Source organism: Bombus pascuorum, chromosome 12 (assembly GCF_905332965.1).
Source record: "Bombus pascuorum chromosome 12, iyBomPasc1.1, whole genome shotgun sequence".
Lineage (NCBI taxonomy): Eukaryota > Metazoa > Arthropoda > Insecta > Hymenoptera > Apidae > Bombus > Bombus pascuorum.
This window is the reverse complement of record NC_083499.1, coordinates 9,068,034-9,084,994: the sequence shown is the minus strand read 5'-3', so window position 1 is coordinate 9,084,994 and position 16,961 is coordinate 9,068,034. Positions and strand designations below refer to the sequence as shown.

The 16,961-nt window shown below is 42.7% G+C and overlaps 1 protein-coding gene across 1 annotated transcript in view; it reads left to right on the top strand.

The window, feature by feature from the left end:
- Positions 1-16,961, top strand: part of LOC132913073 (solute carrier family 12 member 4) — a 100,248-nt gene that overhangs the window by 69,005 nt on the left and 14,282 nt on the right. The gene's annotated exons all lie outside the window — the stretch shown is intronic.

The following is a 16,961-nucleotide window of genomic DNA, read 5'->3' as shown; positions in this document are numbered from 1 at the left end:
CCACGCCCGAGACGAATCCAGCCGCGGTAGCTGACAGCGGAACCAGACACAACGACGGATCGACAGATCGACCGACCGACCGACCGACCGACCGACTGACGACGACCGGAGCGCCGTCAGTGGGTGGAAAGGAAAAGGAGAGATAGAGGGAGCGGTGGAGCGCGAGTGAGTCGCGGAGAGACACGGAGAGAGGGGGAACAGGGTAGAGGGTGGCGAAGGTGCTCCAGCACTCCGCAGCATCTAAGCCACGGGGAAGACGAGCGTCCAGGGGTGGTGACCTACAGTTAGCTGCTCGTCCATTCCCTCTTCGTCTTCGTTGCGTCGTAATTCTCTCCCGTTAGCCACCGCGAGAGCATCCCTCGAGCTGTTACTCGCTGGATATTTTTGAAGACCGACGGAGAAGGAGAAGGAAAGAAAGAGAGAAAGAGGAAGAAAGAGAGAAATCTACCCGGTTCCGTGGTGTACCTGTCGATGCGCTTCCGTGGCAATCGGAACGATCGATCCTCCCGAACACAGACGCGCACTTCCGGGGATCGTCGTTCCGGCGTGGTTTAATTAGAGGAGCGTGCGCGACCGAGCGACCAGCCGGCACTGGCTGCGTGCGTGCGGCTCCTCTCTTTCGATCTAGACCAGCCGATCCCGTCGCTGATCCCGTGACCTTGTGACACCGCGACACGACAAGCGTAACCCAAGCCCGTGTGCTACGGAAGGAGGGATGCGGAAAATGAGGCTGAAGCGTTGAGACAACACACCCTCCGCGAGACTCGTCCGGGCCCGGCGTGCTTGTACCCGTCACTCCTCCCGGCCTCGTCGTCCCCGGCTTGTGCATTCCGCCGTTTTCCTCCGAATAAAATTACTCTTTCGAGAAGAAGTCCAATATTTCGAAAGTGGTCCGACCCGTTCTCCAGAGGGTTCGCAAGAATTCGTCGACTAAAGTGACTAGTGGAGAGTTCCAGGAGAAACGATTCAAAGTGCCAAATATCTGGTTACCTCTACCTAAAAAGCCCGAACAAGGGAGAAGAGGACAGTCGCGCGAAAGGAGACGGAGTGCCGTTGAACAAAGTACGATCGAAGGATTCCAAGAGAAGGCGGGTTCTAGGTCGTAAACAAGGAGACGAGAAGACGTCTAGGTGGCGATTGCAAGAGGCGGTTTACGTCAACTCAGCTTCGAAGGATCAAAGACGCGGCAAAAGCATGAGCGAGGGTACGCCGAAGTCCCAGGGCAAAACTGTGCCCGATGGCTCGCCAGCTCGTATGGAAGCCGGTATGCTTGTATCCACTTTCGCTAAACTATTTCCAGTAAACCTTAAAATCACCTAGTTTCCTGGTAGTACGATGTAAGTCTGGATTTGTAATTGACAAGGGACACAGATCATTTATACCTTGCTTGGCACGACTCGTATGGTAGATAGTTTCCCCCTGTGACTCGCTCTGGGATTCATCCTTCAACTACGTTAGCATTAATGTCACGTGTACTAAATACCATCGAAGTATTCAAATATGCTTCGAATACTTGAAGAATATTACTTTTATCGATATTATTTATCTATTTAATGATATATCGATGACTGTAATAAATACTCGTTTCAAATGTTTCACGTTTCAAAGCTGAACTGTCTCTTTAAAAGAACGATTTCCGCGAACCGATGAAAAATTCTCGCTCGTTCTTCTTCAATTTCTAGTCTCTCGTGACTCGTAAAAGCTATATGACAGCGAAATATTCGCGAACCGTCCGCGTTCTTTGACCAGTAAAACGTAAAACGTGAAACGTAGCCGAAGAACGACAATCAAAGGGTAAAGGTCCGCCGAGTGGACGTTTCAATTTCTATTCGAGGTTCCACTAAAATTCCTGAATTCAGATCTTTCTTTCCTTCTCTGTGGGACACGTTCAAACTTTTCGGTTCGATCCTCTGGGCAATCTTCTGTCCAGAGACCGGAAAAAACCAAAGAAAAGGGTGGCTTTGAGGCTGACGACAACGTTAGGTTGGAACTCGTTGACCGATATCGCGATTTACGATTCTGTCAGCTTCTTGAGCCCTTTTGAAAATTTATGATCGCTTATTTCAGCAATATTCGATTTGTTCGATGTATGATTTTAAATTTTGGAAAAGGACTTGACAGATCTTCTCTTAAAGTTGTTTCAAATGTGTGGAAGTATCTTTTAAATAATATTGGACGTAGTGAAATAAGAAACACCGAAAGTTTCGTAATAATATAAGCAAAATGTCTTTTGGAAGTTGAAACACTAAAGTAGTACAAGAAGCGTATTCGTAAAATTGGAAATAGCAGACTGCGAGAAGTAAATTTGCTTGTGAAGGGAAGATGACGTTATTGCGCTACGAAAAAGATATTTTATATGCAAAATTAGAAGAGAACGAGTATGGGGCAAATTAAAAAGAAAATAGTTTCTTTCTACGTTATAGGAACTATTTCCTTGTTAATTTTAAATTATTAAAAATATCAAACCTGCGATGCAAAAGAGGCTATCACTCGAACAACTAAAATATCTTTCTGCTGTATCAATACCAAGGGTCTAGGCCTGAAAAGAAAACGTACCTACGATGATAAAAGTAGCACTATACTAGAACCAAGAGTGTTCCATTTACCGCATCAAATATTTATCGCCATTCCTAAGTATACCATTCTTCGAAAGCGTCGAAGTGTGTGTGCATCCCTCCGCTTCATCCCGAAAGTCCATTCATAAATACCAAAAGCATCACTGCAATATGAAAGAACATATTCCACCATGACACGGAATACCGTAGTACTTGCCATAAGTTTTTTACTCGCGACGAACATGAATCTTGAAAGCCGATCACGAGGTAAAAATTCCACGATCCGTATAATTGGAAAACATTTGAAACGTTCTTCGTCGTTGTGCAAAGTTCAAAAGTTCCTTCCGTAAATAATTTAATAAAACTTCATGCTAGGGATGTCGTGTGGCTTGGTGAAAACGGACGAAACTGCGTGTCTAGAGAGAATTTTCGGGATTACAGCGAATCTGGGACAAGAATTTCATTTTCAAGAACGTTCCCGTATCTTTAGTTCTCGTATATGCGCGACAAGCAAGTTTCTCCGAAGACACGAACTCGACAATATGGAAGCGACGTTATAAAGAAAATTTCAGTTTTCCATTGCGATCGTGTACAGCTAGTGTAACGCGTCGAGTTTGAAGTACACAAAGAAATTTGGCGAGGAAAGTTTGAAAGTGGTAAGAAATTGGCTTTTGTACGCTAGTGACTGTTCCACGGAACTGGGACAACGATTTCGGTTGAAGGAGCTGTGACCGGCTCTTTTCCCTTAATATCGCAAAAGTCTTCCAAGACCCGCAGGATCTCTCTGCTCGTTCCAACGAATTCCAACATTGAAACTCTTCGAGATGCGATGGCACTCTGGGTACAATTTCAGCCTTCACTTGTTATCTGAAAACTCGTCTCCCCGGATCGTAGCAGGGCGTTCTCTAGATTACACTGAAAATTGGATGATATTCTTCTTCTTCTTCTTCGAAAAAGTTCCATTTTACTGTATCTTCGCGCAAAATAAGTCGTTTCGGACGTGAGAGACAGGCGCGCTAGCTGTTTGTCATATAAAAATGTGGCACGAAGGTAAAGAGAGACATTTTTCAGTTAAGTAGTGAGAAATGGCATTGTAATGGAAATGCTAAATTTAACGTGGTACCCGATCAGACTCAAAAGAAATGTTCCTCTTGGTGGAAAGGATATACCTCTGATGGCGCGGAGGGTGGAAAGTATTATTCTGGAGTGTAAAAGGTCCTTTTCCTTTCAAATATATGGAAAATTTTACATCAGCGTATAAATATAAAATATGACGATAGGAGTACCTTTTTTTACAAAATTGATTCAGTAGCAGCACCTTTACCGAAAAGCACGATATTTCTTAATTTGATTTTCTTCCAAGAACATTTCGACACTCGGGAAAATTCTCCTTTCGCACGGAATAAAGTTTCATCTTAACGCTGAGAGTAACGTAACAGCCGCAAAAGTTTCGCATCGCGGTTCAGGTAGTGGAAGTTCGAGAGCAACCCAGAAAATGAACTTGCGAACCGAACTCGATGATGCTAAATGACCTCTTCCTTCTATCTCGAACCGCTGTCCTAATTCTACCAGTCCCAAGATTCTTGAAAATTGGCCAACCTCGTTGCTTCTTTCTCTCTGTTCACCTTCTATTCACTTAACACTTTGGATCGGAATTAGCGCCACTTCTGATCCACGCTAGTCTTACACATGGCATCGCTTCCTCTTCGACGAACATTTTAGACAACTTCCGATATAAAGCCGTATTTTTAATGTCCCAAGATTTAACATTGCTCTCGTAACAAGTCTTAAAGCACGAAGCTTTGAACTCTTGAGTCTTATTAAATTTTAATGTTTAACTTAGACTCGACGTTATTCTAAAAGATATCAGAAAATCAGATAGATCTTAAAAAATAGAATATTCAAGGAATATTCTAAAAATGCAGGAAACGCCTTTGGTATTCTCGCGATCGCGTCCTGAAATTTCGGGTCAGTTGTTCCGCTAGCCCGCTGCGTCGCCTAAACTCGCATTAACATATTACGTGTGCGGAAACCAGGATGCGGCCATGCAGTATAAATACGCGCAAGAAAGTATCCGGTTGTTTGCGCTAATGCAGTCGCATATAGCCCAGCGTCTACGTGAATGGCAACGCAATGATCACGTTTAAGATGCCAGTGAGATCCTCGAGTTATGTTACCGGCATGAATTACACCTACAATTTGTGTCGGTTTCTTGACGAACGAATTGCATTGTGCTTAACGTTTCATTGCAGCTTGCATAAGAACGCAATTATTCCTTGAAAACCTGCAATGAAAAGAACTTTCGAAAATGTTCAACGATTTCTCTATTCTTCTCAAACTTTAACAGAGAGAGAGAGAGAGAGAGAGAGAGAGAACAAGTGAGAATAACATGAAGTTAGCAAATATTTCTTTTTATATTTTTTTCTGGTAGTACTTCGTAATTTCCAAAATTGGTTCACGCTCGAAAATATTCTGATATTTCAAACGTAGAAGGCGTGATCGACTGAGTTTCGAAAATTCCAATCGGTACGAAAGGTAACGACGTGCTGCGCCGGAAACCGATCGAGCGATCCGATGACGCGAGCGAAATCGTATCGCGGCGACAACCTCAAATGGCCGCAGGTATTTGCGGCTTCCGTTTTGCACGAGCGTCCATTAATTTAACGAGGTTGCGTCCCGGGCGAATTTCTTGCTCGCTCGATCAATTGTGTATTTCAAGCGAAAAAATTATAGCGCGATGCGTGCGTGATGTCTCTTTCGAATTAGGAGAAATGAAATTAGCTAACGAATAGACTCGATCGACGTTACAATCGCTGTTTGAGTCCGAGACCTGAGTTGGACAATTTTTTCGAATAAATTAATTAGAAATAATAGCCACGTAATTTCCTGCAATTAATGCCGCCACGTAGATACACAGAAAAGGAACAAGTATTATTACGGCTAAAGAATTACTATACTAAAGAGAAGATAAAGGAGCTTGAAAGAAAACGAGAAAAGAAGGTTTAAGTGAAAGCGGCTCGTATGTGGTCAGACATTCTACTTCCCTATGATTAGACAGTAGATTTCTATTTATAGGAACCAGTATATTATTTAAACGCTGATATCTTTTAACAACGTTTCATTGGTAACAAAATTCACGCTTGCAAGTGTCTATTCACATCTTTAAATAATCAAAAAAGAATATAATTAATAAAGAAAAACGTAACTAATGTTTTATTCAAGCGTTACTACTGTCGACTGTATAAAAAATTTGCGAGAACCGTGCATCGTATTCGACACGTTTCTCGCGTACAATCTTTTATTCGAAAAATTGTTAAAAGTAGAAAAAGGTTCACCTATTTTCGCAACACGCTGTGCTTCTCTTTCAAAAATCGTACCATATCCTCGAACAAACAAAACGTTAAAAAGCTGTATTCTCGGGGGCGAATAGAAATCGTTTAACAATACCCGTGACGAAGCTGGACGTTCAATGAAATATTCGTCCTTGCTCAGGGAAAACCGATGCGAATTGAATGCCACGAAACGGAATAACACGAGAAAGACATACATATATATATCGCAAGGTAATTCGTTCGGGAGTAGAGCAAACGAAAGCTAACCGGAAATGTGTTGGTGTTTCGCGATATAAGAAGGAGGAACATTATCGGATGCTGCGACAGAGACAGAAAGAGAGAGCAAAGAGCAGAGAGCTGTCTGGAAACTGGATAAAATTTAAATAATCGACAATTAGGAACGAACAGAGCGTGAATTTCCTCGGCGATACGGTCTGTCGCGCTGACGTGTAAAAATACGACGTCTGAAATCGAAATTGTCAGAGGTTGTTCTTTCGGCGGTCGTCGACGCGCGAATAATCACACGACAACTTGATTTCACCAAGCTGATTATGGTCGATATTTGGACGATGAATTACGGATTCGATGAATTTTAGAATTTCTTAAATGACATTTCCTATCGACAATTTAATTTGGAAGACGATCTTTTCTACCTATCTATCGATAGTTCGATGAAATAAAAAAGCTTGTGACAAAGGTAAAATGGTCAGAACTATTGCTTTTCATCAACTAGGTCATGGTTCGAGTCCCACAAAATCCAATCTTTCGCAATATTTTCCAACGCATTTTTCGGGTCCATCGATTTATGGACTTTCCACGCAACTAAAAATATCAAATAAAAAATGTAAAAAGGTTCTGTCACGGAAAAAGTATATCGCGTACAAAATTAGAATTACTCTCCATTCTGAAATAAGAGAAAGTCTCGACTGTTACTCCCTGAACGAAGAAGACAAGAAGAAGAAAGGAGAAAGGGGGATGATGGCTGGCTACCAGCTCGGCTATACACATGGGAATGCTACATAATTCAGGACAAAATACAATTTACCAGAAAGGATTGCGGTATGTCTTTAACAAGAAGAGAAAAATTCATGAAAGTCAAGAAGAAAGAAGGAGAAACGTCGTGAAAAATCTGTGTATCGCAAATGGACTGGAAACTGTGCCAGAAAATGAAACAATAGAAGGGAATTCCAAGTCTACAGGAAATATAACATAGAAATGGCAGGGAAAATGCGTTGAAAATAATATGAAAAAAATGTAACGCGGAAAATAATTGAATCTTCCAAATATCTTCCATCGCGTATCTTCAAAGAAAAGGCGCTATAAAAAAGCGCGATATAGCAAGCGCAATGAAAAAAAGAATCGGCTACTTTCGGAAGAAACATCGTGTCCGCTGGCGCGGAAACACGTCGAGAAAGGGTGTCGAATATTCATAGTGGGATATGCAAATTTCGGGGACGCTCGAATGTTCCACGCTGTTGAAGATCTACCACTTGGTTGGCCTACAATTCGAAAGTGGAGCATCGTCGGTGTTGGACCCCCCGAAGGGCTGTGCTCTCCGCGCGAATATCGCGACGTCCATGGCGAAATTTACGAGCAGAGTCGTCGGGAACCGAGCAGATTCGCGAGACGTCCACCGCTCGTGAAATTTACGCGCGCGATCCTATGGACCTCGGTAAATCGTCGAAATTGCGGATGGAAAAACATCCCAGCCGGAAGAGTTTATTTCACGGTGAATTTATGCGACGCGAATATGGAACGCGCGCTCTCTCGCGTCGCCCAATTCATTTATGTGCTACACATTGATCTTCTTCGTTGCTTTTAACGATCTAAAACTATTCCACGCTACATAACACGAGATATGAATTCGTTAGAGGATAACCAACGATATTCGCTGAAAGAAGGAAGCGAGATTTCGTGACGTTACGTTTAAAGTATAAGCATCGAAATTCAAATTCAACTTGGAAACAAATTTTCAGCGGATAAATATTTAGCAGGTACAGAGGCGAGCTAAAAGGAGAGATGATTAAAACGCGGACACAACTGGAAGCAAAGCAATCCGCAGATGTTGTTTGAAAGAGTGGATTAAATAAGTGGTCTGTAGAGGGAAAAATGCAGGCTGCTTCTTCCTCGTGAATTCGTATCTGTTATTTTGTATGATTTATAGCCTGGCCGAGATGGCAGGCAAGATGAACAGTATTAGCGGTTTGTTGCGGCCAGAAGGAAACCCGAACGAGTTAAGGGAAGATAAAAAGACGAATGACAAAGTTTCAAGAACAAAGAACGTTTAAACGCGCCGTAGTTGTGTATCGAGTAGCTTGCAAGGAAGCTTTCTTGGATCTGAAAATCTCTATTTCCCGAGAGTTCGGCAAGAAGATAAGGAAAAATAATCCTCTTTCTCTTTCCTCCAACAAAATTCCCTTTAACAAGGTGAAGCTATTCCTCGAAGATTTTAGTTTCCTGGTTCTTCTCGAATTTATCATTTCTCTCGAAACCAATATATATATAGAAATATATTTTTGACTTTTCATTCGAGCGAAATCGTATCGAATCGAGAAGCTCCACAATGCAAACAACGATAATATTAATCGTTCGAGCGAGTAGGCAAAGTCACCTGGAGTCTCCCGGAACGATGAACTAGCAATCGTAGTTGGTTTATCCGAGCTTTCCTTCCAGCGAAACAATTCGTCGTAACAACATCTCGCAAGCTTCGTGTGAACTCACCGTAAGAACAAACAAAAGGTATAGGCAAGCAAATCGACTTTTTCCATCCGATTCTCTGCTGTTGCCAACAAACGGTACGCGACATTTCCATCTCGTGCGTAAAACATGTCCAACTTGGCCATAAACAACGAGTCAAGTTCGTAACATGCATCGAACAGTTTTCAAAACTTTACCAATTGTATTTCCTTCGAGAAACGTGTGAAATCTAAGGAAATCTTGAAATTTGTTAACTGATTCCGAATCTCGACACAAACGAGGTTCGCGAACAAGTCACACTGCCAGTTCACGCGTAATGAAATTTTCTCCATTGAACAGGTTCTCGGGGAAGTTCGCCAGAGAGATCAGAAATTAATTTGATCAGTGGCAGAAGCAACGGTTGGCCATTTGTCGTCGTTTCATCGAAGCTAACGAAATTAGAAGCGACGCGAGACAAGCGTGCTTTTACTCGAGCTGTTCGTCCGCGCCCTGGTGAATTCGCGTTGACAAATTAATTCGTTTACCCGTCAGGCAAACGTGCTCAGTCTATTCGGGCCGGGGGCCACGCTGCTTCAGTTGCCTTTTAACGTTTAAATCGCGAATTTCTGCCTCGATTAATCGCAACGAAGCAGGTTCACTTTGGCAGTTTGTTTTTATGAAACATTTATTAACCAAGCCTCGAAGCTGCGATGAAACGAGCTCGTTTGGGGGTTGTGGCCAACCAGCACTTTGTTGATCCAATCGAATTTGCCTAGCGCACGAGTGGCTGATCGATCCCAGTTAAAAGGATATCGCGGACTTTGCAGAATTCTTGGACAAGGACGAGTACAGTTTCGGTAGACTGGAAGATCTTTCACTCTATCGAATATTCGCATCTTTTTTCTCGTTTCCAGCGGTTAGTCGGCGGATTCGATTTTTTCAAAACGCCAATACGATAATATAACAATTACTATACGTAAATAAGAAAGTAAATTTACATCGAAGGTACTTGGAAATTCTACTCCAATGGTAATTGTTATTATTTATTGCAATATAATACAAAACGAACTGTAGTATGATATAGCTGCGTTCTCATTTGCCACGAAACCGTGCAAAACGGAAGAAGACAGATTGGCATAGCTTAGCCGTTGCGACGAGTAGTCGATGTAAGCCAACGCTTTGTTGATTCAACTGAATCTCCTCTCGGTCGAGTAGCCGGTCGATCCACGACGAAAACGTGTGCTGGGCCTCGTGCGCGTTTAAACGAGATTAGGACAAGGGCAAGCGGAGGGTTAAGTAGTTTCCATTGTAAGGATGCTCACGACGTGACGACGTTTCTTGCTATCTCGAGCTTACCACACTTGTGCACACATCCAGACAGCTCACGGCCACGCTTTACGTTTAACTCAACGGGATCCCCACGCGGTAAACGTTATTTCCTCGAAAAATATGGTAACGTTACTTTAAAGCATAGAATCTGAAACAACTAGAACAGATAAAATTTGCAATATCTTTTTGATACGTATGATTCGACGTATTTACCAAGTGGAAATTTCTAGGTCGCTGTTGCTTCCTCCTAAACGAATTAGGGACAGTCGTCGGAATCATATTTCTCACCTTTGATTTAAGATTTTTAACGCTCCTGTTGCTGCGACGTTCCATATTTTCGACAATCCATACGAAGCAACTTCGCATTTCTTCGTCCATGTGTAACTGTTTAACAAAATACTAAGTTGCGAACAATTTTTAAATTATTTTTGATTACCTCTAGATAAAAAAATTCTTCGTCCAATTAGTAGTCACTTTTTCCTAAACAAAAAAGAAAGAATCACACAATGACACAAAGTTTGCAGAAAAGTTAGAAATTCCAAACATTGGACGAGCTTTGCCGAAACACGAACGCCAAAGTTTTCACGAGATCGAACCACCATTCTGCCCACCATTGCGCTCAGCAACACCGTCCATCATGATCACGTAGGATCGCATAAATCAGCCCAGTGCCAATAACCGGCACCTGACTGCCGTTGTAATAAAATCGAATGCCGAATACTATCGTCGCGACGCCGTGCCGCCTCGGTCCCATGCCGCCGCGCCGCCGCGCGATTTATCGTGATTCAGCGAGCAGAGAAATTGGGACACCGACCAACCGGGACACGCCCGACATTGTTACCATTTGCTTTTATGCTCGTACGCACACAGCTTGCTTATCAAGCCGGCGATCATCAACCATTCTCCACTATTGCCTGCTGATTTTTCCTACATTTCTCTCTTCGACTAGCTTCCATAGCGTTTGAAAACGTTGCAAAGCGTTTTCCAGCTTTGTAGAATATCCGAGCTCGAATTGTCACAAGAAATTAGCATAGATATAGAAAGAATAATTAGCACGAATATAGAGAATTTGAAGAAGAAGATGCTGAGATCTGTTTGACAGATTTATGGATGCTGTATTTTTTATTCTATCTTGTCACGAGTGAATCAAAGTCGCGTAAAAATTCGTCGAATCGTACATCACTGTGCCAATTAAGAAGATCACATAAGAATGCACGGGGAAGAGAGGCGGAACGATCGTTCGTTAGTCCCAGCTTTCAGACCTCATTCGGGTCACGGAGTATCCGGTTCGAGCCGATTCGATTTAACCGGGCATACGTAAGTAAGTAATTACGCGGCCGAGCGCGCGGATTCCACGCGCGTTCGTAGAACCACAGGATACCAATTAAATGACGCGGCTCGGATAAATCCGACCAATTGCCTGCCATCGAATATTCAAAGTTTATTCTCAAAAATGTCACACCGCGAAAAGTTAGGTCTTTCATCATCGCCGAGTCTAAGCCAAAATATTCGGCGAATGAATGTAAAATGTGAGTTTAATCGCTCGCAATTCAGCCAATAATTCTCCAAGTTGGCCGAAAAGGACGCGGTGCTTAATTCTCGTGGCGAATTCGCTACGAGAATCGCGAGCGAGCGATCTGGCTGACAAACGTTGGCAAACGTTCTCGCCAGCTGAAATTCTCGAATTCCAACCCTTGCTGCACTTTTCCTCCTTATCGTTCGCGTTCCAATTGCGCGATCTCGTATCTGGCTCGAATCTTTCGAAGAATCGTTTCCGTACCCTGACCCCATGTTCCGGTTTAGTTGAATCTTCGCCATTTTTCCTCAGCTACAACGCTTTTGTCTTACGACGAATATTCTACCGCGATTACCGAATGAAATTCGAATCTTCCGTAACTTTACGATTATTGGACAAGCGTAATCTTGAACGTAGAATAGATGGTAGTTGTTCCAGAACTGGAAATTGATGATCACGTGGAAATTTAGCCGCGCGAGTTGCCAGTGTCCAGATCGAGGAAGTTCGAAACTATTTCAGCCGAAAATCCGCGTTTGAATAGTCAAATACTTTGTTCTCGCTGCTCGTAGTACACGCGTGAAGTTCTACGTGCTTATGGTCGTTCGTGGAACAGGTCGTAAATGTAGCTGGCAATATCCACGGCAGAGAACGTTACTGCATACTTTTGAGACTTTGTAACTGCCTGTCCCAAAGTAGCTACGCGCAGATATTTATCTCAAACACGATCAAATATAAAAATATACCATTACCACAAACGTATAGTATATGATTACATGTACTTGGTAATTTTGTTTATTAAATCCCTGTATTATAAGAAGAATCATCTTTGTCTTTTCAAACTTTCTTCCTTAATTTCAACGATATAAGAAACACGTTTGAACAGGTGTAGATATCGAGAAATCTTCGTCGTCTCGAGCAAAATCGATTAAGAGTTCGGGAGGTAAGACGTGTCGGTGAATTAATCGCGTTTGAAAGCCGCCTGCACGAGTTCAGCCACTTAGGGTAACTCATCCGCACTATCCGAGCGTTTACGTGTACACCAACGTTGTTCTCTGTTACGCGGTTACGTAAGCCGCTACGAGAAACGTCAGTCAATGAATCTTCGAAGAAACGATCTCGACGTCTCAATTTATGCGGCAGGAATTTCTTAAATTTAGAATCTACCGATAAATCAGATTCGAAGCCGTAAATTTCATCGGATATTCCGATGGAAGAAACGTTAACACCGATCATCGGATAATTTCACGTGTTCTTGTCCAATTCGAAATTAAATACCCAATCCAAATAGCCCGATAATAAAATCCAACAGCTACGATATATATCAGCGCATATTTATCGCGTGAATGTAATTAGCGTTTACGATGATTGAAGCGACGGAATTTCCAGTGAAACGGCGCCGAACCAACGAGAACTTGTATATTTTACTGACGTGTTAAATAATCGGCCGGCCGTTCGACGTAAATTGACCAGGATTGATATTAAACATAGACCGCAACAATTGCGCAACCGATACCCTATTCCCATCGAATCTACGTTCTAATTAATTCACTCTGTCCCTTGGTTTCGTTAGGGTATTCTCGTATTTACCTGTTCTCGCTGTCGATATTGCCATGCATCGCAATTACCCTGGCCTCCCACGCTTTGCGAAACTGCTATCGGCCGCGCGCGTTGCTTTTAACGGTGTTTCCAGTCACCACCACCACCACCAAGGAACGCATAATGGAAGAAGCAAACACGATTAAAATAATTAGGGATGCATGGAACTCGATGTAGTTTGGCCGGAAACCCGACTAAACGCGAGCCCCGATTAAACGGCTGCCGCGATTCCTCCTCGACGAGAATCGAAAGTGTCTTTGCACGTTATTACGATACGATGTTAATTTGCTTACATCGTTTCCTCCGTTACTCAAAGGGAAAATTTTCCCTTTTAGTTGTTCGTGTCTGTTGCGAATTCTCGACTAAAGAGCAACCGGTCAGGTCAAACCGATCTCGCGTACCTCGAATGACTTAAGGCTCAAGGTGGAGGAGGTTAGAGTAATCCAGCACTGTATTTGCGCTTGTATAAACGTAAAGTGTGATGTTACAAAACGGCGGTGGTAGGATCTTGTTGGAAGTGAAGCATTTCACCCGCGCGGTACTATGTCTGATGATGAACTGTCCTCCTACGTTACTGATTCTCCCTATCAGCCGTTGAGTTTCGTCTGTCCATCGTGTCCTTTCAGTTGGTCCTTTTCTGGGGTTTTTTACCTAATCTCGGAGTCATTGGGTTTACAGCTCGGGGAGGACATGTAATTCGGAATTTCCTGAAGAAGGGAATGGGCCTGTTCGTGCCATAAACGAACGGCCACTCAAAATTCCGAACAGTGTCTTCTGTATTCTCGCAATTGATACAATTGCTCTCTTGGATGCTTCGTTATCTTTTAGCGAAACAGTTTTACTTTTATTAAGAACGAAGAAAATTTTTGCGAACAATACGAGCTGTGCTCGATTTCAAGTGGTTTGCAAGTTAGGGTTGCAGTGTTCCGTGCCAAGTTAAGGTGCGCCGAACGAGGAGTGACTGAATCAGAGTAACCGCAAGACGCTATAGCCAGCATCCGCGAGATTGTTCCTCCAGTGTGCAGCTGAATCAACCAATGCTTCCATGTTGACCACCAACTCGATTAATTTCGAATCAAACTTTATATTTATATATATATCTGTCGTATCGATCAATCGGAAAACTAAAGGACGAAAAGCAAGAAAAGAAATGAACGGCGATTCTTAGAAAAGAGATCGGAGAATTCGAAAACACGAGTTACAAAATTGAAACGTCGAGAAGAGACGTTGGAGATGTTGAAAAGAATCAGGGAACGGAATCTAAGGGAGGAAGAACATTCACGAGAGATTGACCAACGAAAGCCAAACGATAAAGCGAAGAATTGGAAAAGCAAATCGACTTGTGTTCGAAGCGACGTACGAGGAGCTTTTGTAGAAAGTCGACCGTAACTACATTCTTCGATGTACTTTGTCACGTGTCCCTGTGTCCTGTTTTGGCCGGCGAAGCTGCTCTTCCCACACAAAGAAGCGCGCGGATTAAAGTAGCCGAATCAGCATTGGCCTTTCCCACCGACGTTCCCTTCCGATCTGCCGCCAATTCCTTCGATTTCTTTTATTCCCTTGTTATTCGGCCAAAAATATCTCTGCGGAGAATCGTCGTATTTTCGTATAAAATAATAAAGCAACAGAGCAACCATCGCTTCGATATGGAAGAAGCTACTGAATCAATGAAATATCGATGATCTATTGGCAGGATCGACTAATTCTTCGCTTGACAATTCATTTAAACTTTCAATTAAACGAATTTCATCGACGATCTGAATGCAATTACCGATTTCTAGATATAGACGGAGGCAGAACGCGGTTTCACAAAGGAACAGAGAGACAAATCAGCAAGTTAATATCGACTGGCCTAGTTTTTAGATTGTTCGGACGCAACCTGTCTGTTACTTCGGGAAGCTTGTTTCGAATATCGAGCCTTCCCTAATTGCTCTATGCTCGTCGACCTCGAGATTTCCTCGCCAATCCCATTATCATATCGATCGAAGGGTCCTCGTTGAAATTTTTCTCTCTCCACGACTTACGTTTTGTCGAAAAGTACCACGAGTATCCAACGACGATCGTCTCTTCGAAAAACAGAGGAGCGATTCTTTTTTGTAGCTTTGTTTGGATGCTCGACGATTCGATGGCCGTTCGCGAGCGCAACTTATCCTGTTTTCTCATAACATTTCCCCCAGGCAACGAGAAGCAGGAGAAAATACGCGGCGGAAATAGGGATGTACGGTCTGTTTCCCTTGGGTAGTTTCTGTTAGCGCAAAGGAAGTTTCGAGTTCACTTTGCGTCGTAAATCGATATCGTTCCGGTCGATCACACGTCACCGAATAAAAATTCTTTAAGAGAGAGAATCCTAGTTCGGCGACTTCTTTTCCAAGCGACACAGTTTCGATAGAATAGTCGCCGTTGTTTTCCGTTCCGGTTTCGAAGTAACGATCAAAGAAATTCTGCAGTTCTGTAAGAGAAATATAATTGGGAACAAGTAAATTACCTAGATTTGCCGAGACAACTAACAATTTCCACGTACCTAGTCCTCTGTCCGAGATTTCTCTTGATGAACTCAACTCTATGGTTCTACGTAAAACCGTAGAAAATTCTCTAAATCTTAGATATGCAACCTCCTAGGTAAAAGTTTTATCTTAGGAATACAATTTCCCAGAAGCATAAAACTTGTCCGCTATATACCATTTCTATCTTAAAACTATCGCCAGCCAACGCAAATATTTTACGTAAGACTACGGTCTATGGAGACGGAGAGATCGCGCGAGAAGATCGAAATCAGTGCACGATAGGTTTTTCACGGTTTCCCATGTTTTAGTTCTTCGTGAAACGATACAGCCAAGGCTAAGGTAAATAAATCGAGAGCAAGGCGTTCGTTGAAACGTTGGATGAACGAAACGAACGTTCGCGGAATTCACGACCAGAGGCCAGATTGAAACGTGAGAGTAATTCGTTATTGCGGGTAGAAATACGTTACCGCGGAAGTGGAGGACGTCGATTCGACGTGGAAGCACGTCGCGACGTCTCCGCAGACTCTGCTTGCCTCCTTTGCCGCATCCGATCGATCGACGTATCAATCCGTACACGATGAGACAATTTTTCCATACAAATTTATAAATATATACGTACGTGTCTCTTGGAATAAGACAAACTTCTTTCGTTCTCTTCTTTCTTTCATTCTTAGGCGGAGACTAATTTATGAAACACACATAGATGGTTTGCAGTGAGGAAACAAATTCTAAATTGAAAGTTTACGAGATAGCGATCGATAGGTTGACTCGTACCACTAGCACGTACCACTGGCAGACTTATATTCTGCACGTACGTTTCAACCATAACGTGGATCCACGACGACTGAACGATATTTCCCGGGTATCTTACGCGTTCGTGTATTCGTTTTCCGTTATCGTACGATTTTCTGTCCGCGACACGATAACACGAGAAACGTTTTACAGTTTCGTGTAAAGATAAAGCGACTCTCTGTTACTTGGGATTTTCTGGAAATGGCTGTTACGCCGCAGATACGAATGTTTAATGCAGCTTATAATGGTGCAGCTTTAGAAAACTTGTATTTCTTCTCCGTTTATGTTTCTTGTTTTTATATGATAATACAAGTATAATTGACTTACTTATTTATTCCAGGAAACGATAAAGAGGCAAACTCGACGATAATGCAACGTGGCATCGAGTATCGCTTAAATAATTTTAGTGATTTTTATAGTTTTACTTTGTTCGGTGTGAAAAGCTAAAATTGCATCCAAGCTTCGGATTTTCCGGTTTACACGGCAAGCCAGAAACAAATGGAAGTTTGTCTTCTATTCGTTTGCTATTAATCGTTGCGCGGTAGAAAGGAAAAGCTCGGATTTCGATTGAAATTCAATTTGTGATTGCGGTGGCGCGTTCGAGAGGAACAAACAGAAAAAATAACTGGGAAAAAAAACATATAGCAGTGAAAAAGTCAAT